This window comes from Ahaetulla prasina, chromosome 11 (assembly GCF_028640845.1).
Source record: "Ahaetulla prasina isolate Xishuangbanna chromosome 11, ASM2864084v1, whole genome shotgun sequence".
Lineage (NCBI taxonomy): Eukaryota > Metazoa > Chordata > Lepidosauria > Squamata > Colubridae > Ahaetulla > Ahaetulla prasina.
The window spans coordinates 17,836,708-17,857,225 of NC_080549.1; the positions used below are offsets into that span (position 1 = coordinate 17,836,708).

Genomic DNA, 20,518 nt, shown 5'->3' on the forward strand with positions numbered 1-20,518 from the left:
TTAATCAAGAATGTAATGCAATAACTTTTATGAAAAATTTGGTTATTAGAATATCCGTTACAGTATAAAGAAGAAAAGTGAAACACATAGAAAAAACGAGATATACAAAATCACCATATCAGTTAATACTTATTTGGGTAACCTTTAGCAGGAATTACGGCCTTACAACGTCTTCCCATGGAGTGAACCAAGTCTTTTAGTTCTGCAGCTGTTATAATGTGAAACCAAGATTGAAGGATTGCTTCTATTAACTGGGTTTTATTGCTGGGTCGCTTCTGACTAACCAGTTTCTTCAGTCAGCTCCATAGATTTCCAGATGGGTTAAGGTCTGGGCTGTTCCCAGGCCATTCTTGCAGTGGAATAGGATTATCTTGAAACTCCAAAAGAAAAAGGGGTGTTATTAGCCATCAAACTTCAAAAATACACTTTTCCAAAAAAGGTTTCCACAATTTTGGCCACTACTGTATCTATCCCTTTCTTCCTTCCTTCCTTCCTTCCTTCCTTCCTTCCTTCCTTCCTTCCTTCCTTCCTTCCTTCCTTCCTTCCTTCCTTCCTTCCTATCTATCTATCTATCTATCTATCTATCTATCTATCTATCTATCTATCTATCTATCTATCTATCTATCATTTCTCATCTGTCTATATCTAATCTTATCTAATCTATCTTTCTCTATATCTATCTATCTCTAAAGCAAATTGTCTTCAATTGTGTTAGGGCCATATTCTAAAAAGCAGGCAAACCAAGAACAAATACATGTCAAAAAGTACATTTTATTTAGTTGCATTTATATTTCATTAAACAAGGCTACTCTTGTTTTTAATAAGTGTCTCCTTTTGTGACAGAACCAAAGACCAAAACATTTCCAACTCTCTCACCGTACTGTAATCTTTGGGAAGAGAGAATTATTAAATGCATGTTGTGCCCTCATATTTCCTATATTTGTTTACTGAGTTTAATTCTACTTATATTAAATTTAGCTTTGTTGATGCTACAGTATTGTTTTTAATAGTGTATGTCTCTCAAAGGCAAAATAAGCCTCTTATTGATATTTTATGAACCAGGCTTTATTTTCTAAATAGATTGGGGAGCTTAGTTTCCTATTTTGCTCCTAACAAAATTGTTAATTGGAATTTTACGATACTTATAGGTTGATAAGTGACCTGTCATAATTTTCCTTTCTTCTTCTTCTTCTATTTATGAAGCTAGAACGAAGGAGAAATTTTTAGAAGAACCTAGAAGTAGGGAGAAGTTTCCTAATTGGTGAGAGCAATTAACCAATGGAATAACTTGTCTTCAGAACCTGCGGGTGCTCCATCACTGAAGGCTTTCAAAAAGAGACTGGACCCTGTTTGTCTTAAATGATATATGCTTGCGCAGGGGGTTAGATTAGATGACCTCCAAGGTCCTTCCCAACTCTACTATTCTATGTTCTAAGCCCACTGCACATGCCTGTGTGCCTCCCGCCAGCCAGCTGATTTTCGGGTCTGTGCCGGGAACATACGTAGGGTTGGGTGGGGGGTTGCGCATGCATACATGGGGGGGGTGAGTGGATGCGGTGCTCCCTGTGCCCCATTTTTTGTTCCAGGAGGCTTCGGGGAGGCCTGCTAGCACCAAAATGGGGGTTATGTGTGCATGCGTGCGTGGACATAAACTGTTTCAACTCCTACCCTCAAAACGACGCTATAGAGCACTGCACATCAGAACAACTAGACACAAGAACAGTTTTTTCCCGAAGGCCATCACTCTGCTAAACAAATAATTCCCTCAACACTGTCAAACTATTTACTGAATCTGCACTACTATTAATCGTCTCATAGTTCCCATCACCAATCTCTTTCCACTTATGACTGTATGACTATAACTTGTTGCTGGTAATCCTTATGATTTATATTGATATATTGACCATCAATTGTGTTGTAAATGTTGTACCTTGATGAACGTATCTTTTCTTTTATGTACACTGAGAGCATATGCACCAAGACAAATTCCTTGTGTGTCCAATCACACTTGGCCAATAAAAAATTCTATTCATTCTATTCTGAGGGAAAAAAGGGTTTGCCATTGCTGTTCTAAGCCAAACAGAGAAGCCAGAGAACAGCTGTAGATGTTATAGGTTACTCCAAATTGTCTCAGGGAACACTCTTTGTATTCCTGAACAGAGGCTATGTGTGTGTTGTGGTTTGTTTGTTTGAAGATGTCTCTTTTGTAAAGTCCAATAAATCACCACTGCTCATCAGCTAATGATAATTCCAGCTGTTTTTTCTATCTCTGGGGGAATATTCCCTCATAGCAGGAGCCCGTTCCCCACCCCCCGACCTATCTCTTGCTTCCCATTGGTCCAAATGAGAAATCTAGCTCTTCCCCCTTTGCCAACCATCCCATGATGCCATTCCTATGGAAAGAGTTGGACAATCCAACTCTTCTGGAGAAGCATAATAGTTCAGCCCAATGTATCACATCCTTCCACAGGGTTTATCAGCTACAGAAGATTTCCATATTCATGGCTTTTAAAAACTGCAACTAAGTTTCATGACTCAGTTTTGTTATTTGAGCCTTATATACACTGTATAATACTGTACTCTATATTTTCTGTAGGTAGATAGATAGATGATAGATAGATAGATAGGTAAGTAGGTAGGTAGATTGATATATGTAGATAGCTAGATAGCTAGATAGCTAGATAGTAGATGGTAGATAGATAGATAGATAGATAGATAGATAGATAGATAGATAGATAGATAGATAGATATTGATTGACATATGTAGATAGATATAGATAGATAGATAGATAGATAGATAGATAGATAGATAGATAGAAGATGATAGATAGATAGATAGATTGATATATGTAGATAGATAAATAGATAGATAGATAGATAGATAGTAGATGGTAGATAGATAGATAGATAGATAGATAGATAGATAGATAGATAGATAGATAGATAGATAGATAGATAGTAGATGGTAGATAGATAGATAAATTGATATATGTAGATAGATAGATAGATAGATAGATAGATAGATAGATAGATAGATAGATAGATAGATAGATAGATAGATAGATAGAGAGCGAGAGAGAGATAGATAGATAGATAGATAGTAGATGGTAGATAGATAGATAAATTGATATATGTAGATAGATAGATAGATAGATAGATAGATAGATAGATAGATAGATAGATAGATAGCGAGAGAGAGAGAGATTGATATATGTAGATAGATAGGTAGATAATAGATGGATGGATGGATGGATGGATGGATAGATAGATAGATAGATGGTAGATGATAGATAATAGATAATAGATAATAGATAATAGATAATAGATAATAGATAATAGATAATAGATAATAGATAATAGATAGATGATAGATAGATAGATTGATTGATTGATATATGTAGATAGATAATAGATAGATGAGAGATGAGAGAGAGAGAGAGAGAGAGAGAGATTGATATATGTAGATAGATAGACACCTAGATACATACATAGATAGAAAGTATAATCCAATGCACATTATAAAATACAATATTATTGCACAATACAGTGATGTAGGAGATGACCAGGCTGAGCTTGAGGGAGAGATCAAATATATCGTAAGTCATGAGTCCTTGCAAACCTGCAAGAGATCTAAGTCCAGCTCACCATGACTGCCTTGCTTATTTCCCTTGACTGCTGGTTGGTCAGATTCCTGTAGAGCAGTGGTAGTCAACTGGTCCCTACCACCCATTAGTGGGCGTTCCAGCTTTATTTGGTGGGCGGTAGAGGTTTTATCCAATACTTAAGCACTTTCCTTTTTTTTAATTTAATTGACTTTTAAAAAATTTTTCATAGCATTATTTAAAAACATTTTCATTAGGTTTTCATAAAATTCCCCGTGACAATTTAAATTTCAGAAAATATACTATTTGTATTGCCCACGCATAAGGTTAGTTAACGTTGAGTAAGTGAAACTAAATGGCACTATAGTGCGATCGCAAACAAAAGAGCCTCGACCAGAATAGCTCGTGCCATCTCCCCCCACACCACCCAGCTGTAACAGACAAGCAGAGCTGGTAGCTGCCCCCCCCCCCAAACCCAATCCATGATGTGCGAGAGGCATGTGCAGACGACGATACACGGCGCATTACTGTGGAACCGGTGGGCGGTTAGAAAATTTTACTACTAACAGAGATACAAAAGTGGGTGGTAGGTATAAAAAGGTTGACTACCCCTGCTGTAGAGAGCTGAAGCTGGCAATAAATCTTTATACTCATTTGAATTGCCTGGACCTTCTGATTTCCCCAGCGTATGACAGTACAAATTATAAAGAGGAGAAAGTAAAAATAAGGCTAAATAATGAATTAAATAAATAAGTTACCCAGAATCACTATCAGCAAAGTGGATGGAATAGAAAGTTGATAAAGAACTCAATAAATCATTTTGAGGAGAACCAGCTTAATGCAGTGGTTAAAAGCACCAGGCTGGAAATCAAGAGACCATGTGTCCAGTCCTGCTCTCACAAAAAGTCAGGTTGAAACTTGGTCTAGTTATGTTTTCTCAGCTCTAGGAAAGACGCAATGGCAATGGCACAGGACTGGGTTACTTACGGGATTGCCTACTGCCACCTATAGCCTCCCATCGGTCTGTGCGCTCCCATAGGGAGGGCCTCCTCAGGGTGCCGTCAGTCAAACAATGTCAACTGGCGGCCCCCAGGGGGAGGGCCTTCTCTGTGGGGGCTCCTGCCCTTTGGAATGAGTTGCCTCCGGGGTTGCGTCAACTCCCCGACCTCCGGTCTTTTAAACGCGAGCTCGAGACCTTTTTATTTCACCGTGCGGGGCTAGCCTGATGAAATTCTTAAGTGGGGGTTTTATGATGGTTTTATCTTAGTTTTAATCCTATTTGGCCATTTTATAATCAGTTTTTTAATTTTTTTTTAATTTTTGTTTATGTTTATGCTGTTTTATTTGGCTGTAAACCGCCCTGAGTCCTTCGGGAGAAGGGCGGTATAAAAATTGATTGAACGAATGAATAAATGAATAAATAAATAAATAAATAAATAAATAAATAAATAAAACCTCTTCCCAAAAACTTTGCCAAGAAAACTCCAGGGATTGTGTGCAGGCAGTTGCCAGGAGCCAACACCAACTCAAAAGCCTGAAGAGGGAAGAAAACAAAAGAAGCATTCTGGACTTTTTTAAAAAATAAAATAAAATAAAATAAAATAAATTGAATCAACAGCTGAGAAATTACTCCACTGGGTTCGGAATCTCCATTTTCATCTTCGTCCTAATTTGATAAGCATTTCATTCTAAACAAAGGGAAATAGAGCCATAAACTTCATTCATATAGCATTAGAGCTGCCAATATAAACATCTGATTATAGGATAAAAGAATATCTTATTAAAATGGTGGTGGAGGAAGAGGAGGAGGAGGGGGAAGAAGAAGAAGAGAAGGAGGTGGAGAAGGAGGAAGAGGAGGAGGAGGAAGAAGAAGAAGAGGAAGAAGAGGAGGAGGAGGAAGAGGAGGAGGAAGGCGAAGAAGAAGAAGAGGAGGAAGAAGAAGAAGAGGAAGAAGAAGAGAGGTGGAGGAGGAGGAAAAGGAGGAGGAAGACGAAGAAGGAGGAGGAGGAGGAAGAAGAAGGAGAAGGAGAAGGAGAAGAAGAAAAAAGAAGTCAACCACTAAATAAGCTATATATTTTTTATATTGGAAATTAAAACCGTATGAACTTCCTGCGTGAAGCAGAGTGGAATTACGTTCCCTAAGAATATTCCCTAAGGATACTGCTTATAGTTTCCTGGTTTTAATTTTAAAGTAATAAATAAGTGCAAACGAAGACTGAACATCCAGTAACACCAGCTGATTTGGACAAAAGCAGACAAATTAAGACTTTGAATAGGAATGGGAACTCAAGACAGTTTTGATCTGTATTTCTGTGTAAACTCATATTTTAACAGAGATGTTACTCAAAAAGAGAAAATCCAGTTGAGCTGGAGCCCTTGGCAAGCTGTATATTTTTTTCCTGGAGTTTGTTTGATCATAGGACTGACTAATCTGCCCCTAAAGTATTATCTCAATTTTCAGTGTCCCTCTGGCCATGCAGATGGACTCTAAAATGATTTTGTGTTTTTAAAGAACGATAATAATCACTTGGAATCAGGTAATAAGGGAAGCCCACCATTAATATATGAGCTAGTTAAAAACTTGCAAAATAAGACTTTGTTCAGATTCCAATCTCAAACCGTCTTAAATGACTCCCAAGCTATTAACCATCTGGTGGCTCCAACACTTTCCATGCTATATATTTCATCCTCAGTGGTCCTTGAGAGGGATTTACTTGGCCATGAATAGTGGAAACTCAAGGTCAATACAAACTGCTCTCGAATAGGTTTTGGTACTAGATGTAGTTCAGGGGTATCAAACTCAAGGCCTGGGGGGTGGATCCAGCCTGGGGGTGCTTAGATGTGGCCCACAGGGCCAGCCTGGAAACAGTGGACTGGCCCGCAGTGCCTCTGCCAGCAAAAATGGAGCTCGGGAGCTCAGCACTCCAGAGGGTTAGTGTCATTGCCAGAGGATCATTGCTTGCTGTCTCCCCTCTTTGGAAGAGCTTTATAGTTCCCGCTACCTTAAGAAAGTTCAAAACATCCTTAAAGATCCATCTCACCCTGAGCACCCTTTTTTTGAACTATTACCATCTGGCAGATGGTACAGGTCAATAAAAACAAAAACAACAAAGGACAACAAAGACTGTTCTTTCTGCGCCAACTCAGAAAGCTCAAACTGCCCAAGGAGCTGCTGATCCAGTTCTACAGAGGAATTATTGAGTCTGTCATTTGCACCCCTATAACTGTCTCGTTTGGTTCTGCAACCCAACAAGACAGACACAGACTTCAGAGGATAATTAGAAATGCAGAAAAAATAATTGCTACCAACCTGCCTTCCATTGAAGACCTGTATACTGCACGAATCAAGAAGAGGTCTGTGAAAATATTTACAGATCCCTCACATCCTGGACATAAACTGTTTCAACTCCTACTATCAAAACAACGCTACAGAGCATTGCACACCAGAACAACTAGACACAAGAACAGTTTTTTCCCTGAATGCCATCACTCTGCTAAACAAATAATTCCCTCAACACTGTCAAACTAATTAAGTCTGCATTACTATTAATCTTCTCTTCGTTTTCATCACCAATCTCTTTCCACTTATGACTGTATGACTGTAACTTTTTGTTGCTATCACTAAGGGTTAAATTGCAACCTATGACCATCATTTGTGTTGTAAATGTTGTACCTTTGATGAAGGTTTTTTTCCCCCTTTTTCTTTTCTTTTATGTACACTGAGAGCATATGCACCAAAACAAATTCCTTGTGTGTCCAATCACACTTGGCCAATAAATTCTATTCTATTCTATTCTATTCTATTCTATTCTATTCTATTCTATTCTATTCTATTCTATTCTATTCTATTCTATTCTATTCTATTCTATTCTAACAAATAGGTTGAAAAAACAGCTTCTATTCCAGGGCAATAACCATATTGAATTCTACTGTATAAAGGTAAAGGTTCCCCTCGCACATACATGCTAGTCGTTCCCAACTCTAGGGGGCAGTGCTCACCTCTGTTTCAAAGCCGAAGAGCCAGCGCTGTCTGAAAACGTCTCCGTGGTCATGTGGCCGGCATGACTAAACGCCATAGGCGCACGGAACGCTGTTCCCTTCCCACCAAAGGTGGTCCCTATTTTTTCTACTTGCATTTTTTACATGCTTTTGAAACTGCTAGGTTGGCAGAAGCTGGGACAAGGAACGGGAGCTCACCCCATTACGCAACACTAGGGTTTGAACCGCTGAACTGCCGACCTTTCGATCAACAAGCTCAGCATCTTAGCCACTGAGCCTACTACTACTTTTCTACTGTATAGTGCAATATTAATGCAATATCGGGTTTTCAATTCAATTGCATAGAATGTGCAGGATGTGTATTTATGTTTTGTTTTTAAAATGTACGCTGAAGATGGCATTGAATTCCGTTACACGAGGTGCAGTGACAATAAAGTAAAGCAAACTAAACTAAAATGGAAAGATGAGTGCAATTCGGGATAGCAGGAGTATCCCAAATCAGATAATTCCACTTTAGAAATAGACAAAAACAGAAATGCTTCTAAACTAACATGCAATGATTACCTTTCCCAAAAAGTTATTTTTCTCTCTTTCCCTTTTCAACTTTTCATTCCAAACCCTTTATTCTTATTTTACATTCTACAAACTTCGGAATCATTCCACAAACCGACTAATGGATTTACTTTCATTTCCCAATGGGGGGGCAGGAAATCTCCAGGCTTAGACTTTTATGAATAACAAATGCACATGGACCATGGTTGTGTTTTGTGCTTTTCTTTCAAATCAAGGACCTTAGGGATCTGCTCGCTGGAAATTAAAGAGGCCTGCAGTTGTACAATATTATCCCAGAACTGAGGATAGAGAGCAGTTTAGTGACTAAATACGTACAAATTGGTCATGCTTTTTTTTTTTTTGACTGACATTCATAGAAGTAATCATTTGACCCATTATGTTTACTCTACAGAATTCAGGGTCACACAGGAAGCAATCTACCACAAGACAATTCTGAAAGTAATTGTGTGATTTAGAGAATTTGGGCTAGTTATAGTATCAAGGTTTTGGGGGGGCGAGGGTTTCCAGCTGAGTTTTAGGACAATCTTCCCCCACCCCTTTTTCTTTTAATGCTGAAATTATGACTCCAATGTTTTTCTCTAATCTCCTAGAACTCAGAGGAATGTTTGCAAATGGGAAACAACTGAGTGTTTGCACAATTATTTTTTTAAAAAAACTCATCTTCTCCACCTATAAAGACTAGTTCCAACCTGAAGAAATGGTTGCCTGATGCAAGGAGACAAAAAGAAAGAAGATGCATGAAGTTTGGAGAGTGCCATAGCATGAATCTTCTGCAGTTCCAGTTTGGACTCAGTTAATCTCTGAGGAAAAACGTGGAAGAAAAGAGAACATTTACCATAGTTCAGTTCCTCACCAGATCTAATTTGAGCTTTCTCCTTTTTACCAGAAGATAACAGAGCTTGTTATCTTCTTGTTATCTTCTTGTTATATTGTGGGACGCGGTGGCTCAGGGGCTAGGACGTTGAGCTTGTCAATCGAATCCCAGCTTCTGCCAACCTAGCAGTTTCGAAAGCATGTAAAAATGCAAGTAGAAAAAATAGGGACCACCTTTGGTGGGAAGGGAACAGCGTTCCGTGCGCCCTTGGCGTTGAGTCATGCCGGCCACATGACCACGGAGACATCTTCGGACAGCGCTGGCTCTTCGGCTTTGAAACGGAGATGAGCACCGCCCCCTAGAGTCGGCAACGACTAGCACGTATGTGCGAGGGGAACCTTTATCTTTACCTTAACAGAGCTTGAGTTTGAACTATTACAGGGAAGGTGATCTCTTGTTTTATGGCAGAAAAGTAGTGTGAGACTCTCCAAAGTAAGAAAGACACTCAGATTGAACAGCCAAAAAGGAGATGTAGAAAAAGATAAAGATCTTAGAGAGGAATATGGAAGACAGGTCAAAAAGAAAAAAAGCATAGCAACTAAAGTATTGAAGCGGGCAAGAAATGATGGATAGATGATTTTTTTTCTTTTTGGTGTTTTTTGATTTGCCTTCCTTTTTCTCTTTCTTTCCTTTCTGTTCTTTGTAGGTAGGTGACATGATTAGAAGTTTAGGTAGAATAATATTGGATGAGCAAGGGGAATTAAAGTCTAACCAAGAGTTAATATGCCAAGGAATAGAGATAGATTGGTGGCCATAGCTACAAATTCGGATGAGATACAAAAAAGACCTAGAACAATATGGCTTCTATAAAGAAAAACAAGAATTGGATAAAACATTACAGGGGATGGAGGAAAAAATGATATCTAAAACATTTAATTATTTCTTAAGATTTAAAATGGAGGAAGAAACAGTTAAAGAGACTATGATAATTTGGGCTAAAATTTTTGGTGATAACACTAAACTAGAGCACTGAGAAAAATTAGGGGAGAAGAATAACAAATTAACAATGTGAGCATCCTACAAAGAAAACCTATAAAAAATGTTCTATCATTGGCATTTACCTCCAGCAAGATCGGCCAAAATGTTTCCGAATAGATCGGCGGAATGTTGGAGATGTAACTACAAACAAGGATCGTTCTTCCATATGTGGTGGACGTGCCCAAAACCTAGGAAGTACTGGGTCAAAATAAAGAATTGGATAGAAGAAATTATGGAACAGAAAATTGACTTGAAGCCGTCATTATTTTTATTGGGCACAGTAAGAGAAAACATATGCAAAAAATGCAATTTATTATACTCCATATAATAACTGCAGCTAGAATTATTTTTGCTCAAAACAAGATAACATTCCTTCTGATGCAAAGATAATAAAAAAAGGTGCTTGATTGTGCAGAAATGGACAAGTTAACCACGGAACTAAAAGATAGAGAAGAAACGGAATATTACAAGATTTGGAATATATGGTACAATTGGCTAGAAAATAGATGTAAAGTCCACATATAAAGATTATCTAAGAGTCAAATTAAAATGGGAAAATATTGTATATATTTGTAATTATTGTTATAATTTAAAAGTAAAAGGTATTAAGTATGTACATAAATAAATAAATAATCATAAAATAATTAAATTTATATAATTAAGTAAATATATAATATATAGAATAGCAACCTATGAAAATTGGAAACGATGTAAATGTGAGTGATACCGGTACTGGGACATTGTAGAGAGTGGAAACAGTGTGTAAAGCTTGAAATATGTTTAATAAAAAATTATTTTAAACAGAAAAACAAAAAAGTTAGGTAGAATAGAAAGAAAATGTTTTCTAACAAAGGATGACATGATTAAAAGTTAGAATAAGAGATAGCAATAAGAGAAAAGGGGAGTATTAGTTATTACACTTTTATATATTAAAATAAGAGTAATAATAAGAGAAAACATGGAATAATTGAATAAGGATAGATTGCAACTTTATATAAATATGTATCGCTATTAAAAATATATAAATTGGATTAAAAGTAATAATTATGACTAATGCTACCGTGTTTTCCCGAAAATAAGACCCTGTCTCATATTTTTTTGAACCCCGAAATAAGCGCTTGGCCTTATTTTCAAGGAGGTCTTATTATTTTGGGGCATGTGAAGTAAAATGGGGACTCCTCTTGCCATCTTACCTGATTTCCAGCTCTGCGTTTAAATATTTTCGGGGAGGGCTTATTTTGGGGGGGAAGCTCAAAAGTCCAATTGGGCTTATTATCAGGGGATATCTTATTTTCAGAGAAACAGGGTATTAAGTCTTATTTGTATTAGAATATAATAAAATAAGAGTAATAATAAGAGAAAACATGGAATAATTGAATAAGGATAGATTGCAACTGTATATAACTATGTGTTACTATTAGAAGTATATAAATTGGATTGAAAGTAATAACTATGACTAATGCTATTAATCTTATTTGTATTAGAAGGTATGACGCCCAGGCGCCACACTGTTCATGCGTTGATCTGTTTGTAAAAAAAGAAATAATAATAAGAAATTTAAAAAAGAAAAGAAAGAAAGGTACATGTCTAAGCAGTTTTCTTTATTGTTCCTACAGGCAGAAATCTTGCCAAACTAAAGTGACTATTGGCATCATTAATGATATACCCTGAGAACTTCTAGCAAGGAGCTACCTTGATTCTCTCTCTCCCAACCAAACGATCTAAACTTCACTGTCTCTTGGTTCAATTGAATTAAGTTGCTCCTGCCGGGAATCCAGACTATTTATTTATTTTATTTATTTTGTCAAACAAGTAATAAAAGATAGAAGTACAGTATAAACATAGACATGAACATAGGAAATAAGTACAAATAAATGGGGACAGTGGGGGAGGGACGGTAGGCACGCTGGTGCGCTTATATACGCCCCCTTTATGGACCTCTTAGAAATGGAGTAAGATCCACGGTAGACAATTTAAGGCTGAAGCTGTGAGGGTTTGAGTCAGGGAGAAGATTCCAGAAGATTCTGTTGCTGAAGTCATATTTTCTGCAATCAAGTTTGGAGAGGTTTACCTTGAGTTTGTATTTATTGTTTGCCCGAGTATCATTGAGGTTGAAGCTGAAGTAGTCATTGACAGGTAGGGCAATTGTAGCAGACAATTTTGTGTACTATGCTTAGGTCAGACCGTAGGCGGCGTAGTTCCAGGTTGTCCAGGCCCCAAATTTTGATGGGGTGGTGTATGGTATTCTGTGTGTGACTACATTCCACCTCATGTAGGAAAAACAAAGCACCATCCATTCCATGCTCCATTCTGCAAAAGCCCCATACAAACTGTGTGTGGGGAGGGAGGAAATATCCACTTGGTTCAGTTCCAAGCCAGGAGAAAGGCCACTGGAGACCAAATGGAAGCTGGAGGCTGATTGGAAAGAGGGTCTATTTATCGATGAAGCAGAACCACCAAGCACGTGTGATTCTGGGTCGCTGACCACACGGAGTTGAGAGAGGGTGGCTTTTATACCTTCTCTTGTGCTTTGCACTTGAACTTCCTGTTCCTGTGCAAGAACATGTATTCTATTGGCTGTTGTCAGACTCCCATGGGGCCATGCAGGGGTTATGTAGAAGTCATATCTGGCTCTATAGGCAAAGTACAAATCTTAAGTGTTTTGTCTGAGCCAAGTTGAAGTTTCTGAGCGTGATGAAATGAAGGGGCTTTGTTCTGCAAGGGTGTTGGGCAGTGGTGGGATTCAGCCAGTTCGCACCACTTCGGGAGAACCGGTTGTTAACTTTCTGAGCAGTTTGGCAAGCTGGTTGTTGGAAGAAATCATTAGGGCAGAGAACCGGTTGTTAAATTACTTGAATCCCACCACTGGTGTTGGGTAATTCCTATTGTGACTTAATGGCTTTTTTCCTGTGTTGGACCTTGAGCGATGGCTATTTGCTTATGAATAGAGCTATCTAGACACCTGTCTTCTTTCAATACACTCTTTATCTCTCAAGTGCTGACATCTGCAGTGGGCTATTAAGATAAGACGGGGGGGGCTACTTTCTACCTCCAAGAGCATGCTTCTCCATTTCTCCCTTTGGGAAACATAATATTCCGCCTTTTTTAAATATTCCTCAAAATATTTCATTCTTCTAGGAGAGGGGTGGGTGCTAACTTTCTACAAGCAGACAGAGCCAGTTTGGTGTAGGGGTTAAGATATCAGGCTAGAAACCTGGAGATTGTGAGTGCTAGGCCCCTTAGGCACAAATCCAGCTGGTGATCTGACTCCAGTCAAACCTCTGTCTTGGTTTAAGAAGAATTCAAGGGCAAAAACGACTTCTGAGGTCTTGCCAAGAAAACTGTGAGGATTAATCCAGACATTTGTCAGGAACAAGATTGACTTGAAGGCACCATAGACCAGCAAAGTACTTGCTTTGCAGAAGATATACCATATTTTTCAGAGTATAAAATGCACCAGAGTATAAGATGCACCTTAGTTTTTGGGGAGGAAAATAAGAAACGCAATCAGCTTGTTCCCAGAGGTGAATTTTAGCAACAGGTTCCTTGGCTGTGAGCTCTGTGCCTTGCTTTTTATTTTTGCTTTTTTTTCTGCCTCTGAAACTCTGTTTCAGAAAAAACTTTTTTTTGCCTCTGAAAGCCTCTGAAACAGAGCTTCAGAAAAAAGGTTCCTGAAGCTCTGTTTGGGAGCTTCTTTTTCTGAAGCTCCACTTGAGGCTTTTTTTCTAAGCTCCGTTTTTGTTTTGTTTTGTTTTTTTGAAGCTCCGTTTTGGATGTTTTTTCAGCCTCTGAAACCTCCATTTGAGAAGCTGGGCAGGGCTACATAACAACAACAACAACAACAACAACAACAACAACAACAACAACAACAACAACAACAACAACAACAACAACAGAGTTGGAAGGGACTTTGGAGGTCTTCTAGTTCAACCCCCTGCCCAGGCAGGAAATCCTACACCATTTCAGACAAATGGTTATCCAACATTTTCTTAAAAACTTCCAATGTTGGAGCATTCACAACTTCTGGAGGCAAGTTGTTCCACTAATTAATTGTTCTCTCTCTCTCTCTCTCTCTCTCTCTCTCTCTCTCTCTGTCTCCCCCATGTGTTTTTTTGCCCAGGACTTCAAAACCATCTTTCCAAACAACCACCATGTTTCCAGTGTCTTTCTCCCCACTTGGAACTGAACCCAGATGGACATTTCTTCCAACAGTGTCATTCGTGTATATTCTACTTCTATCTCCATGCGGAAGAAATCGTTTGTTTTTCAAAATCATGGTTGTCCCAATTCCCTTTTTTTTTTAAAGTGCTGCATACAAAGGTTTAAAGAAACAATGACCAAGTTCAACGTTTTAAAACGATCAGGTTACACATAGTATAATCCAGTACTTCTAAATTAAATTATATCCGACTGCTTACCAGTATCCCTTCTAAATTGAGTTTACCAATCTGCGAACTTTTTGTTTTTAGAAAGAAAAATAAATCAAATGCGCGCAATAAAGCTTACATTATCTGTAAGCAACATGAGAAGAGTTTTACGAGGTCAGAGCAATAAGAGATCAGTCCAAGATCCCACCCTTGGTGCTGATCTGTACATGATTACAATTTTGCAAGACATTTACAAGAAATCGTGCAACTATCATGGGCAGCTTCCATTCTCCCTGTTTTGCTCTGGCCTTTATTTACTTTGTGTGCTTTTTTTAAAGCTTTCTTGGAGAATTCAAGTCATCAGCTCAAGCTATTGAACAGAATTTGACATCTAAGACTATTGCATATACACGTAATCCTCGATTTACAACAGTTTATTTAGTGACAGCCAGGGGTGAAATGCTCCTGGTTCGGACCGGATCGCCCGATCCGGTAGCAATGGCGGTGGGTGGTTCGGAGAACCATTAGCAAAATTCCCTGCCCCCTCCCATGCCCAGCTGAGCCATGCGATCATGAGAGGTTTTTAAAAAACTTTTAAAAGCATTTTTTCTTCCGCTGAAAAAATGCTTTTAAAAGGAAAGAAAAAAGCCTCTGATGATCACGCAGCTCATCTGGGATTGTCAGAGGCTTTTAAAAGCATTTTTTCTACAACCTCTTGAAGAGGTTGTAAAAAAAATGCTTTTAAAAGGCTCCTCTAACGATCCCAGCTGAGTGCCTAATCGTCAGAGGCTTTTTTTTCTTTTAAAGGCAAAAAAAAATGCTTTTAAAAGAAAACAAAGGCCTCTGACGGTCAGGCATCTCAGCTAGGATCATCAGAGCCTTTTAAAAGCATTTTTTAACAACCTCTTCGGCTGAAGAGGTTATAGAAAAAAATGCTTTTAAAAGTAAAAAAAAAAGTTTGCCATGCCCACCCAGTCACATTACACACACCCACACACCAAGCCACACCCACAGAACCGGTAGTAGTAACAAATTTTACATTTCGCCACTGGTGACCGCTCAAAGTCACTGAAAAAAAGTGACATGACCATTTTTCACACTTACGACGGTTGCAGCATCCCTTTGGTCAGGTGATCAAAATCTGAACGCTTGGCACATAACTGACTCACATTTATGACGGTTTGCAGTGTCCCAGGGTCTTTTGCGATCTTTTGACAAGCAATGTCAATGGGGAAGTCAGATTTGCTTAGCAACCGTGTTTCTAATTTAACTTAACAACTGTGACAAGAAAGGTCCTAAAATGGGGCAAAACCCGCTTAAAAATGTTTCACTTAGCAACAAAAATGTTGGGCTCAATTGTGGCTATAAGTCGAGAATAACCTGTCCCAGGTTTATCTGTTTGCTTGTTCAACACCACACACAGCCAAGAGTGATAGAGGTTGTATGAAGTCTAGGGCTGTGGCCCTCAAATTCGCTAATAGACGTCTTTGTAGGTTTCCACAACCCATCTAATCGGGCCAGGTAAAGACCAAAAGGTTGGATTCATGGCCATCCTGAAATAGGTTAGTCTGAATGTTGGTTAGGATTTGTCCTTGACTGCTTTCACTTATTGTGTAAGCCTGGCTCATTTCCTTAGCTAATGATTTAACATAGTATCTGAACCCCAAAACTGCTTAATAAAGTTAAGTGGGTTGTGTGACCCACAGGAAGGCTGGTGATAGGTTTCCTGATTCATTCATTACCATATAATGCTAAGCCTTGTTGTTGTTTGAATTATTATTTCTATTCCATCCATCCATCTATCTATCTATCTATCTATCTATCTATCTATCTATCTATCTATCTATCTATCATCTATCTATCTATTATCTATCAATCTATCTCCATCTCTCTCTCTCCCCCATCTCTTATCGGTATATCTGATTCATTCATTACCATATAATGCTAAGCCTTGTTGTTGTTTGAATTATTATTTCTATTCCATCCATCCATTCGTCCGTCTGTCCGTCCGTCTATGTCATATCTGTCATATCTATCTATCTATCTATCTATCTATCTATCTATCTATCTATCTATCTATTATCTATCAATCTATCTCCATCTCTCTCTCCCCCCTCTCTTATCGGTATATCTGATTCATTCATTACCATATAATGCTAAGCCTTGTTGTTGTTTGAATTATCATAATATTTCTATGCCATCCATCCATCCATCCATCCATCTATCCATCCATCCATCCATCCATCCATCCATCTATCCATCCATCCATCCATCCATCCAGATCTCTCTCTCTCTCTCTCTCTTTTTACCATTTTTCCTGAAAATAAGCCCTCCCCAGATAATAAGCCCTCCCTGAAAATATTTAAAAGAATGCACAGGTGGTCCCCATGATTTTTTCTGGTTAGGGTTAGGGAGACAGAGCTGGAAATCAGGTAAGACAGCAAGATGATCCCCGTTTTGCTCCATGCACTCAAAATAATAAGACCTCCCCGAAAATAAGGCCAAGCGCTTATTTCGGGATTCAAAAAAATATTAGACAGGGTCTTATTTACGGGAAAACATGGTATCTATCTATCATCTATCCATCTATCTCCATCTCTCTCCCCCCTCTTATCTGTATATCTGATTCATTTATTACCATATAATGCTAAGGCTTGTTTGAATTATCGTTAGATTTCTATGCCTGCCAACCATCTATCCATCCATCCATCCATTCATCATCTATCTATCTATCTATCTATCTATCTATCTATCTATCTATCTATCTATCTATCTATCTATCATCTATCTATCTATCTATCTATCTATCTATCTATCTATCTATCTATCTATCTCCATCCATCCATCCATCCATCATCATCTATCCTATCTCTCTCTCTCTCTCCATCTCTCTCCCCTCTCTCTCCCCCTCCTCCTATCTGTATATCTTCTATCTCAAGGTGGTAAACATACCTAATATTCTTGCCTCCTATTTCAATTAGTGATACAATTCCCTTGGATTTCAAAAAGAAAAGAAAGGGATGACGCCAAAGAGGAGAACAGATGCAGAATATGGATTGTTCCTAAGAAAGCTCCACCTTGTTTGTCCACTTTGTCTCCAGCAAGGTGAACCATTAAGCTGTTGGAAAAGCCATCGAATGCGAAACAGGATGGCTGGAATGACTCAACCACCCCCAAAGGTAGCCCACAGCATTGTTGAAGATGGGGAGGAGAAAGCCTGACAGCACTTGGAGTTGCCACTGAAAGTCATTCAGGATCTGGGAGGCTATAATGCCTCTAATTAAAATTTGACAGACTGCCACTGAGGTAGGCAGCTGTCTTGCTTTTTATTTATTTATTTGTTGACTTATGAGTTGACAATATGTTGAATCTCTCTTTTTGTCCCCGTCCCCCCCTCCAAGCTAGAAGAGTTAAGCATCTGGACCTGAGAAGAAGGGGAAAAAAGGATATATTTTTTTTAAAAAAAGTGACCGCCTCTAGAGACTCTGAAGCCTGGAAATGATTTCATTGAACTGCTATGCAGATGGATTAATTCCAGTATTGTAAAGTCAACATGGCCGAATGCTCACTACATCACAGCCTGTGTTACTGTGGTCTGGATCAGGTTTTGATGAAGTAATTTCCCTTGGGTTTAGCACTTTAGGAAGCCTAGAGGACGTCCTTCTCGGATTTGATTTGAGACTTGTCCTCTCCTTCCCCCCCCCCACTTTCTCCCTCCCCACCTTCCCAGTTAAATTGGGCTTTATCATTTGCACATGGACCTCGATGAGTTGGAGAAGTTTCAAATGAGGGCCATATGTTTTGGGGCACAGAATGCCCAAACAATTGGGTGTATGAAATGAGATTCGTTTCTTGGTCTCTTTCTTTTTTTTTTACAAAGATGATAGAATTAATAGCAAATGATACCGCGCTCGGGCTGGAGTGTGTTGGAGAGGAAAAGCGCCAGATCTGTGATCCTTTGTTCTTCGAGGGGGTTCCCACCTTCACACAAGAGAGGAAGGGAAAGATTTAGATCCAAAAGACCTTAAAAAAAAAGAGAGAGAGAGAGAGAGAGATGATGTGGCTTCTAATCCATCTGGCCTTTGAGTCCTAAAATCTGACTCCTCCCCGCCTCTAAAGGCCCACCCCTGCCTCAATGCTAGATCTTCTTCCTCCTTTCATTGTGTAGCAGGGCCCAGGTCACAGAATAATAGAACTGGAAGGGAACTTACAGGAAACTCTATCCTAGTGATGGCGAATCTTTTTGCTGTTGCGTGTCAAAAGTGGGGGGAGTGCGGGGTGTGTGCAGACATGGGTGCCCAAACCCATAATTCAATGAGCCCTGCGCTCCCCCCTTTTGCCACATAATGGCACAGTGGCCCCGAGAGGCCCTTGCCAGGCTCCAGAGGCTTTCTTGGAGCCTGGGGAGGGCGAAAATGGTCTTCCCCATACCCCCCGGAGGCCCTTCGAAGGCCAGAAATGGCCCATTTGCTGACTTCCAGTCGGACCATTTCCAGCCTCCGGAGGGCCTCCAGGGAGAGGGTGGGGAAGGCCATTTTCACCTTCCCTAGGCTCCTAGAAAGGCTCTGGAGAGTGACAAACGGGCCTTCCAGTCCCACTGGAAGTTGGCAAACGGGCTGTCTCCGGCTTCCGAAGGGCCTCCAGGGAGAGGGTGGGGAAGGCCATTTTTGCCTTCCCCAGGCTCCTAGAAAGGCTCTGGAGCCTGTGGAGAGTGAAAAACGGGCCTTTCAGTCCCACAGGAAGTTGGCAAACGGGCTGTCTCCGGCTTCCGAAGAGCCTCCAGGGAGAGGGTGGGGAAGGCCGTTTTTGCCTTCCCCAGGCTCCTAGAAAGGCTCTGGAGCCTGTGGAGAGTGAAAAACAGGCCTTCCCCACCCACCCCCGGAGGCCCCCTGGAAGCCGGGAAACAGCCTGTTTCCCGACTTCCAATGGGCCCGGAAGACCCAAAAATCAGCTGCGCATGCCGGAGCCCACCGATATAGCTTCGCGTGCCACCATAAGTTCGCCATCACGGCTCTAAACCATTTCAGACAAATGGTTGTCCAATCTCTTCTTAAAAACTTCCAGTGTTGGAGCACCCATAACTTCTTGAGGCAAGATTAATTGTTCTCTGGTACTGGCTTGAATTTTTAAAATTTTAAATTGATTTTATTGGTTTTAAATTTCTGTAAATTTTATAGGGAGATATTTTATTTAAATGTGGCCAATTGAGTAAGTTTTTTAAGGGTTGTTCTTAGTATTGTATGTGTACTTTTTGTATTTTATTCTGCTGTGCACCGCCCTGAGTCCTTCGGGAGAAGGGCGGTATACAAATTAAATTATTATTATTATTATTATTATTATTATTATTATTATTATTATTATTATTATTATTATCATCATCATCATCATCATCATCATCATCATCATCATCATCATTATTATTATTATTATTATTATTATTATTATTATTATTATTATTATTATTCTCATTGTCAGGAATTTCCTCCTTAGTTCTAGGTGGGTTCTCTCCTTCATTAGTTTCCAATCCATTACTTTGTCCTTCCTTCAGGTGCTTTGGAGAATAGATTGACCTCTCTTCGTGGCATCCCCTTAGATATCGGAACATTGATAATTCCCGCAACTGTTATTTTTTTTTTTTTTTTTTTTTTTTTATCCAAAAAGTTTTTATTGGTCAAAAAAGGTTTATACAAATACATATCAGGTATGGTAAATTTTCATTTTTCTTATACAAGATAAGAATTTTACTCAAAATTTTAAACACATACAACAGCCATATGGCAAGCAGGTGATACGAAGTAGCTAAGTTTATCAATCTTACATACGCAATAAAGAAGGGTCAAGAATAATCAGAATATCATACAAAGGAGAATTATTATTGATGTGTTTTAGCCTCCATTCCTCTAATCATCTTTGTTGTTCTTCGCTGCATTTTTTTAAAAAGTCTCTACAACTTTTTTATATTGTGGAGACCAAAACTAGATGTGAGGCTTCCCTGAAGAAGCTCTGTCCCTTTATCTTCTGGTGAGAGTGTCTCTTGAAGAAGCTTTTGGATGCTCTCCCCTGATGCTAGCCTTGGAATCTGACTGCTGCCATTTGGATCTATAATGCTCACTGCTTCAATATTA

At 39.1% G+C, this 20,518-nt stretch overlaps 1 long non-coding RNA gene across 1 annotated transcript in view; it reads right to left on the reverse strand.

Annotated features, from left to right (window-relative positions):
* Positions 1–20,518, reverse strand: part of LOC131205184 (uncharacterized) — a 55,167-nt gene that overhangs the window by 35 nt on the left and 34,614 nt on the right. The window contains exons 3-4 of the long non-coding RNA XR_009156733.1: positions 10,110–10,224; positions 1–377 (exon numbers count right to left, since the gene is read on the reverse strand). The exon at positions 1–377 is cut by the window's left edge and continues 35 nt beyond it. This is a non-coding gene — a long non-coding RNA (uncharacterized LOC131205184). The remainder of the gene's footprint in view (positions 378–10,109; positions 10,225–20,518) is intronic.